The 10,259-nt window shown below is 38.3% G+C and overlaps 1 pseudogene; it reads right to left on the reverse strand.

Moving 5' to 3' along the window:
- The window catches only part of LOC143021965 (uncharacterized), a 7,521-nt pseudogene extending 3,105 nt beyond the window's left edge, over positions 1-4,416 (reverse strand).
- Positions 4,417-10,259: the final 5,843 nt, after the last annotated feature.

A 10,259-nucleotide genomic window follows, 5' to 3' on the forward strand; every position in this document is an offset into this window, starting at 1 on the left:
AATATGCATATGTACATGTATATATGTACATGTATGTCTGTACATACATATATATACAAGCATATATACACATACAAACATACATATATACACAAATATATACATAAATACACACGTATACATATAAAAACTAACACCATATAAGGGAGGAGCCCTTACTGATACGACGTTTTGCTTGCCACAGCTTTATCAAGTACTGTACATAGTCGTGGTGCACATTTATGAAATTGAATAAAAGGGTCCAGGGGAACGGGGAGATGTCACTGGAGCCAAGGAAAGGTTATGGAGAAAATGGATCGATTGTGTGGATGCAAGACATTTGTTCACTGACGATGAACAAAAGGAGAAGGAAATAAGGTGAGGGGGCAATTGTCCACTAAGGATAAACAAAAGTCATGAGAGAAAAGAGGTGTGGAGGACTTGCTAAAAAATTCTTGGCTATTGAAAGCAAAGGAATCAGATGGGGGTAAATTATAGATCTTGCCTCTATTATGTTCAATCGTGTGGGATCCTTGGATGATGTCTGCTTCCACATATTTCCTTTGGATCTTATGGACCTTGTGTAGCTCTACCTTTTCCCAGTCCATCAGGTGGATGCAACACACGCATTGATGGTGACATCGTAGTTAGTGGGCATTTTGTGTCAATGTTTTCGTACCCGGGATTTAAGCTCGCTTGATGTTTCCCCAATGTTACTCCTCGAGCAGAGAATTCGATAGACACCGGCTTTATTGTAACGCTTTTCGCCGATGTCTATTCTTATTCTCGTGATGTCTTTTATTGTCCTACTGGTCTTGCGCACTACTTTCAAATTGCTGGCTTTTGGAATTCGAGCATCGTGGCGACGTCGCCAGTTGGATAAACGAGGCGCTTGGTTGTACCGGTTTTATGTCCATTGTTTTATAAGGAAGAATCTAATAAAGGCTACGTCCTCATATGATGTTTATTTTGATAGATTTGTCGGCAACAACCAATTTCATACACATACATATATACATACGCATACAAGTATACATGCATACATATAACCTTACATGTATTCATACATGCATACATACATATAAAATATAGTCTAGCGCCAGATTACGAAAAGGTAAACGGTGATAATCTCATGATTTTACTTATTTTCTAATTATTTTGCTTATATATCTACGTTTGTCTTATATTATTTCATGGGCACTGTTTCCCTTTATTTCTCTCATTACATGCTTATTCAATTTCATTTTATGTCTTACTTCTTCCTTTTTGTTTTCTTGGCTTCTTTTTCTCTCTTATTTCTCCCATTTTCTTCATTCTTACGTCAGTTTGTTTTCATTTTTTTTTCCATTTCCCCCCTTTACGGCATACAAACATTAGTACGCCGTTTTCTATACATTTTTCTTTCTCGATTCTAACTTTTTGAGCATCTTTTTCGTCTCGACCTGTTCCTCAGAATTTCTCTCTTCTTCTTTTTCTTCTTCTTCTTCTTCTTCTTCTTCTTCTTCTTCTTCTTCTTCTTCTTCTTCTTCTTCTTCTTCTACTTCTTCTTCTTCTTCTTCTTCTTCTTCTTCTTCTTCTTCTTCTTCTTCTTCTTCTTCTTCTTCTTCTTCTTCTTCTTCTTCTTCTTCTTCTTCTTCTTCTCCTCCTCCTCCTCCTCCTTCTTCTTCTTCTTCTTCTTCTCCTCCTCCTCCTCCTCCTCCTTCTTCTTCTTCTTCTTCTTCTTCTTCTTCTTCTTCTTCTTCTTCTTCTTCTTCTTCTTCTTCTTCTTCTTCTTCTTCTTCTTCTTCTTCTTCTTCTTCTTCTTCTTCTTCTTCTTCTTCTTCTTCTTCGCGTTTTTCTTGTTCTTGTTCTTCTTTCTTATTTTCTTTTCTTTCTTCTTTCTTTTTCTTTCCATTTTTTTTTATACTTTTTTCTTTTCCATCGTCTTTGTGTTGTACTTGTTCTTCCTCTTGCTCTTCTTTTATCTTTTCATTCTTTTTCGTGTTCATTTAAATACCGAATTCCTTGTTCATCCATTTCTCTTTATATTTTTTTCTGTTTTTTTTATTGTTTTTTCTTCTCTTTTCTTTTTCGTCTCCTCCACTTTATTTATTTATTTATTCATTTATTTATTGTTTACTGCCTTTCTTCCTTTCTGTTCTTCTTGTAACCTTCTTCGTCCTCTTTTTTTCTCTCTCGCTTTTTTATGTATAGGGTATTAACTGTCTAAGTATTATGGGGTCAAAATTTTAGGTAGGTTAATGACATCCCTATGGACCAGAGTCACACAGCATTATCTTATAGCTGAAGAATATCTTCTACTTCTACTACTACACCTACTACTACTACTTCTACTATTAACACTACTATTTCTACTACTACTACTGCTACTACTACTTCCACTACTACTACTACTACTACTACTACTACTACTACTACTACTACTACTACTACTACTACTACTACTACTACTACTACTACTACTACTACTACTACTACTACTACTACTACTACTACTACTACTACTACTACTACTACTACTACTACTACTCGTACTACTACTACTACTACTACTACTACTACTACTACTACTACTACTACTACTACTACTACTACTACTACTACTACTACTACTACTACTACTACTACTACTGCTGCTGCTGCTGCTGCTGCTACTACTACTACCACTGGAACTACTACTATTACTTTTTTTTTTTTTTACATATACATTATACGACCTCCATCCTATTGGAACTGTGTGGTGGAAGCAGCAGGGTCTGTCTTCCACAGACACAGTTCATTGGCCCCTCTCCCGCCAATGACTGTGGTCGACGACCCTTTTATTTGTTTATTTATTTATTTATTTTTAATAATGCCTAGTACAAAAGTTCATTTATCCTACTGTCAACCACCGTCTGCTCAAAATCCAGGTTTTGTATATGTGTTGATTTGGGCGGTGGGGACCTGGTACCTCTCAGGCACAAGAGGGCTGATCTTAGGAGTGCTGCTTTTTGGTTGTTGTTCCTTTTCAGCCATTACCTCATCCAGCCGAGCGTAGAATGCCTTTGCTCTAGGACCCATCCCACCTGAAGTCGTAAAGGTTATAGGAGTGAATGAGCCCTGGTCTACATTCTGTATGCGCTCCTCGTACATCCTGATCTTCTCATGCTCGTTCCGAGAGTGGGATGCCTCAATAGTTAGGTTGCTGTAACAGGGGGCCATCGTATAAAATATTCGCATGTCAAAGAAAGGCAATTATCCCCGTGTCCAGAAACCTCGTGCGCTGACATGCACTCTCGCTTTATCTGATGTGTTGGATGTGCGGTATCTGACGTTCTCCCCTCCTAGTGGGAGTAATATCAGTTCGATAGTCACATCCTTGCACACCTCCTGAAGGATTTGGGCAGGGAGATCCCTTACCTCATTATGTCGCATGCAAATGAACCCACCCTGCTTGCATATCATCGCATGGTCTGGAGTAAACTCTACACCAGAGGAACATCTGTTAGGCAGCCCTTCTTATGGCCATCCATACCTCAGGGCAATGGCATTCATGAATTCTCTTTTATTTAGGGTGAATCCCTTTGCCCTGATTGGTAGTGCTGTCAGCCAATTGGACGCCCCAACTTCCTGCGCCATTGTTATCTTTCTTTTTATATAATTCGATAGCCGAGCTAGAAGTGCTTGAAGTTCCTCCTTCTGCCTCTCCTCCCTTCCCTTTGAAATGTTTCTTCTAATTTCCCTAACCTCCTCCATGATAGTCTCCTTCCGTTGATCTTGTGACACGATGTTGTTTGTCAATGAGGACGTGAGTTTCATGGAGTTTCGGTGTTCTGTGTCGGCAAGGTTTAGCGGGTTGGAGATACCTAGCCCTCCCAATCTAGGTGGAAGTTCCATAAGTTTTCTTTCCTCTTCGTTTATTGTCCGTCCGTTGGTGATGGCCGGTATTAGCTCGTTTCTGATGGTTTCTTCAAGGGGTCTTAATAGGTCTGTGATGTTCGGTACCGTCCTTAATATGTAGTTCCACTTATGTTTCACACCATATATGAATGCGGCATATGCCGCCTGCGGTTCGGTCTTTGCAAAGTTGGCTAGAATCCTAACTTCCGCCACCCATTCGTTAACTTTCTTTTCAACATATTGCTTTTTAAAGGATTCTGAGCCGATCACTGCACAGAGATGTCTTTCCCCCTCCTTTGTTACCTTCACTTCACTGTTCTCAAAGAGGATTGTGGCATTGTTAAAGTACTCTGGCTTCACTATAAGGACAGATTTCTTTGCATTCGGAATGTAACCTAAGCCCGGGCCGTGTGCCAACACCAGATCCCACCACTTTTTTAGGTCAGCTACTTTTCCTGCGCCCGTGAGATCATCTGCGTATGCTACCTGTTTGACCCCGGTGTCCTCATATTGTATCTTCTGCTGCAGGTGCATAAGACCGATCGCATACATTGCCATGACGACCGGGTCTCCCTGAGTGGTGCCTTCCGCTGATTTGATGATCTCCACTTTCGTTTCTTTCTTCTCCGCCCTGCTGGTGACAAATAGGTTTGCAGGTTCTCTGTATGTGTTCTCCACATACTTGGCCAATACTGGGCATTTAATTTTGATGTTGTGTATGGTAGCCTCTCTATAGTACTGCTACTAGTACTATTAGTACTTCTACTACTACTACCACTTCTACTACTACTACTACTACTACTACTACTATTACTACTACTACTACTACTACTACTACTACTACTACTACTACTACTACTACTACTACTACTACTACTACTACTACTACTACTACTACTACTACTATTACCACTGCTACTAGTACTATTAGTACTTCTACTACTACTACCACTTCTACTACTACTACCACTACTATTACTATATATATATATATATATATATATATATATATATATATATATATACATACATATATATTATTTATTGTAAGCATTCTTTACATATGCAAACATACTCTAAGATCATTTCCTCCTTTTTCTCTCGCCCTTGCATTTAACATTCAGATCTAGGCAGTTCGAACCCCACGAGTCGCCGCTTTTTGTCTTCAATCACTAGATCACCTCGCAGAGTGTGTGACAAATAAAATGTATGTCTGTCTCTTTCAGTGTATCTGTCTCTGTCTCTCTGCCTGTGATGTGTCTGTGTCTCTGACTTTGTGTCTGTCTCTATGTTTCTTTCTCTGTCTGTCGCTATGTCTCTGTCTCTATCTTTATCTGTGTCTGTGTCTATTTCTGTCTCTATGTCTGTCTCTGTGTTTGTCTGTATCTATGTCTCTGTGTCTTTCTCTGTGTGTCTATCTGTGCGTCTGTTACTATTAGCGCATCCGCTACTGTGTCTGTGTTTATACTCCATCTGCCTCTTTCTCTCTCCCTCTCTCTTTCTCTCTCTCTTGCGCCAATCGTTATCCATCTTTTTCATCTCCCTCTTCTTTGTCTTCTTCACTGTCTACTTCACTTCACTTGCTTGCTTACTTCTCCCCCACTACTCCCTCCCTCCTCCCCCTTCCCCTCCTTCTCCCTCCCTCCTTCCCTATCCCTCATTTCCCCCTCCTTCGTTCCTTATCTTCTTCCCTTCCTCTTCCCCTTCTTCTTCGTTCTTCTTTTCTTTTTGTCGCTTTCCCCGTATTGTCCTCTTTTCTGTTTGAGGTTTAATCCCTTAATGCATCTCGACCAACTTTAAGAAATTGGTTATGGCTGTCGCCACGAAAATCTATTCAACAAAGAGAATCTCCTCTCTTGATTTAGAAAAATAAAGTAGAAATCATGAGGCTTATACATTTCTTCTTTGTTCACTTGAACATCTTAATTCTGGTTAACCACTGGAGATTTTATTAAACTTGAAGCAGGACTTCCTAACCGTTGTTGTTATTGTTGTCGTTTTTGACTCATATTTACCAGCGCTTTTATCTTGAACACTCCTTTTAGCTTTTCCCCCTTTCTCCTAGTCGTTCTCTTAATCCTCTCCATTTCCTCTTCCCGTTTATCTTCCTCTTACTTCCCCTGCCTCTATTTCTTCTTTCACGTCCCACTCTCCTTCCTCTCTTCTCTCCCTCTTCTTCGTCTTCCTCCTCCTCCTTCTCTTACCCCCTCCCCCGTCCTCACTGTCTCCCAACTCACCTTCTTTTCCTCTTCCTATTTCTATTTCTGTCCGTCTTCCTCTTCCTCCTCCTGCTTTCACTTCTTTCTCTCTTATACTCTGTCCTGTTTTCCATACTTGTTTTCTGCCGCAGGCCTGAAGGACCCCAAACCTCCAAGAATTTGATTTGACCTCAGAAGCTCAATCCTTCCCCTGTCCCCACCTCTCCTTTCCACTCTCCCGGCCTCCTTCCTCTCGGCGCCATCATTCTTAACTAAACCTAATCCTTCATCGCCCAATTCTCCCCTACCACTCAGATCTTTTCCTACAAACTCGCTTTTAACTTATCTAATTTCTTTCTCTTAGTTCTCTTTTTGTTTCTCTTTGCTTGACAGAAGCGTCCTCCCCTACTTTCTCTTTTCAAAATACGTGTCCTCCACTTTTTCAGATTTTTTTTTCTTGAAATTATCTCTCACAAAGAGGCAAGTGAGGAACCCCTGGTATGGCAAGCCCTCTGTTTGTTTTTTTTTCCCAATGTCTGTGCCACTTCGCCTCATGGCCATAGGTGTCAGGAACTGACGCAAGAAGCAGGCAGTGGGTCCCAGAAATCGAGCTCACAACCACCTGCTCATGAGTTCGACACGGTATCCAGTGGGTTCCGAGCGACCCATTAATATTACCATTAGGTTCATCATAAGCAGCTGTATCAGCATTAGAGGAGCGAAGAGACAGAGGCGACATGATAATACTTAAACCAAAGAATATTTCAGAAAAAAAGACTGGGAATTTGGCAGGTATGAGATTAAAGATGAACAAGAGTTATTGTATAGAATTGAAAAAAAAAGCAAATTTGTTTCAAAAATGTAAGGAAGTATAGATTTCTACATATATGAGAGTATTTCTGGAACATATTGGATGAAAATGTAATCCCGGCCAACAACATAAACAAATTTTAGGTACGATTAGATGAGTGTCAGCAAAGAGACGGAACCCCATGGACACAAATCCAAACTTAAATATTACAAATATATAAACACACACACACACACACACACACACACACACACACACACACACACACACACACACACACACACACACACACACACACACACACACACACACACACACACACACACACACACATACACACACACACACACGCACACACACACACACACACACACACACACACACACACACACACACACACACACACACACACACACACACACACACACACACACACACATATATATATATATATATATATATATATATATATATTCAACAAAAACAAAACCCACTGTGTTGGATAAGAAGAAATGAAAAAAAAATTAATTCCATATATTTCGATCACGGACTGTGATCCTCTTCAGTGGAATACAGAAAGGTAGAGCAAAAGGCATGTCTTATATACAATAAAAATAAGGGACAAGGGTAGGACTCAGGTAGCGTCTAGTACTTTGCGGGGCAGGTCACCCGCCTTCACCAACGATGGTAACAATTTGTTGACTGCCCAGGTGGTAATGCAGTCAGGTGACCACTGTCCATATGATATATTAAAATTTGGAAATTTGTTAATCAGGGATGATTCTATTATTTTTCTTTTAAAACTGCATTTTGAATTAAAGATAATCTTTGCCTCATTCCAATCCATATGATGGCCTTCCTTGTCTACATGTTGGAAGACAGCGGAATTATGTTGTGCGTATTTAATTGAATTTTTATGTTCTTGCATCCTAGTATATAAATCTCTACCTGTTTGTCCCCAATATACATTGTTACAATCAGAGCAAGGGAGTTTATACACACCTTGATATATTTCTTCTCTAGGTCTTTGATGTACATTGACTATTTTCTTAAACAAATTATTGGGATAACTAAAAACAATTTTAATATCTTCCTGTGGAAGAAATTGAGAAATGTCATTTAAGGACCTATTATAAGGCAATTTAATACAGTTTTTGTCCCAACTGAAGTTCTTACTGGAATGGGAAGTGGATCCAAAGTAACTAGTTTTGGCTTTACTTAGGGCTCTATTTAGAAACCAATCAGGATACCCTATTCTTTTTAATTGATTCCTGATGGTTGTTATCTCCATTTCCAAATAATGTGGACTACATAATCTAAGTGCCCTCAGGAAAAGACCTGAGGCAACACTATATTTAATTTTATCAGGATGGTGACTGAAAAAGTGCACATAACTCCCCGTATGTGTGGGCTTTCTGTACACTGTGAAGGACAATTGGTCCTGATGCCGTATTAATAGGATATCTAAAAATGGTAGTCTATTATCCACCTCCCATTCAACTTTGAATTTAATATTAGTGGCTAAGTTGTTTAGTTGTTCAAAGAAAGCATCAAAAGATCCCCATTCGTCATCCCAAATCGTAAAGATATCGTCCACATACCTATACCAAAACATTCCTTGTGGCTTAATGTCTTGTAAAAGCACTGTCTCGAAATACTCCATATATAGGTTAGCTAACACTGGGGAGAGATTAGATCCCATTGAACATCCGAACTGCTGTTTATAATATTGATCTTTAAATGAGAAGGTATTAGTGTTAGCACATAATTCCGTTAATTTAATGATTTTGCTGACAGAGATTGGTAGTTGGTCCCGATAATTTTGTAATTTTGTTTCCAAGAAAGCTAAAACCTCAGCTACGTTGATGCAGGTGAACAAAGAAACTACATCAAGACTTAGTAATTTTCTCTGCCCAGATAAATGATGATTCTTGATCTTACTTATGAAATCTTCTGAATGTTTTATATGCGAGTCGGAAAAGCACCCTACAAATTGTGATAAAATGTTCGTGAGCCATTTTGATGTCTTACTCGTACAAGAATTTCTATTTGAAATGATGGGTCTTAGGGGAACACTTTCTTTATGAATTTTTGGGAGTCCATAGAAATTAGGTAGTTGTGGGTTTAGGTCTAATACATTATTATTAAGAAAATCTTTTCCCACGATATTGCGTGGTCTTCTATTGAATTCCGAGGCAGTACTTTTGAGAGGGTTTTGAGAGGGTTTCTAAATAGAGCCCTAAGTAAAGCCAAAACTAGTTACTTTGGATCCACTTCCCATTCCAGTAAGAACTTCAGTTGGGACAAAAACTGTATTAAATTGCCTTATAATAGGTCCTTAAATGACATTTCTCAATTTCTTCCACAGGAAGATATTAAAATTGTTTTTAGTTATCCCAATAATTTGTTTAAGAAAATAGTCAATGTACATCAAAGACCTAGAGAAGAAATATATCAAGGTGTGTATAAACTCCCTTGCTCTGATTGTAACAATGTATATTGGGGACAAACAGGTAGAGATTTATATACTAGGATGCAAGAACATAAAAATTCAATTAAATACGCACAACATAATTCCGCTGTCTTCCAACATGTAGACAAGGAAGGCCATCATATGGATTGGAATGAGGCAAAGATTATCTTTAATTCAAAATGCAGTTTTAAAAGAAAAATAATAGAATCATCCCTGATTAACAAATTTCCAAATTTTAATATATCATATGGACAATGGTCACCTGACTGCATTACCACCTGGGCAGTCAACAAATTGTTACCATCGTTGGTGAAGGCGGGTGACCTGCCCCGCAAAGTACTAGACGCTACCTGAGTCCTACCCTTGTCCCTTATTTTTATTGTATATAAGACATGCCTTTTGCTCTACCTTTCTGTATTCCACTGAAGAGGATCACAGTCCGTGATCGAAATATATGGAATTAATTTTATTTCATTTCTTCTTATCCAACACAGTGGGTTTTTGTTGAATCTTTACGAATGTTACGACTTTACTTTATAGATATATATATATGTATATATATAAATATATATATATAGCCTATATATATATATATATAAATATATATATATATATATATATATATATATATATATATATATATATATAGAGGTATATGCGGAAAAAACACCAAGAAAAAATGAAAACTGATGACCAAGCGCTTTCGTCTATTCAGTCATCCTCAGGGTACCCTCAGGATGTCTGAATAGACGAAAGCGCTTGGTCATCAGTTTTTCTTTTTCCTTGGTGGTTTTTCCACATATTTAGAATCACGAGTTTATGTGATTTCTCATGCATATATATATACATATATATATATATATATATACATATATATATACATATATATATGTAAATATAAATATATACATATATATAT

This window comes from Oratosquilla oratoria, chromosome 43 (genome assembly GCF_046742065.1).
Source record: "Oratosquilla oratoria isolate Oo_2021 chromosome 43, ASM4674206v1, whole genome shotgun sequence".
NCBI classification, from domain to species: Eukaryota; Metazoa; Arthropoda; class Malacostraca; order Stomatopoda; family Squillidae; genus Oratosquilla; species Oratosquilla oratoria.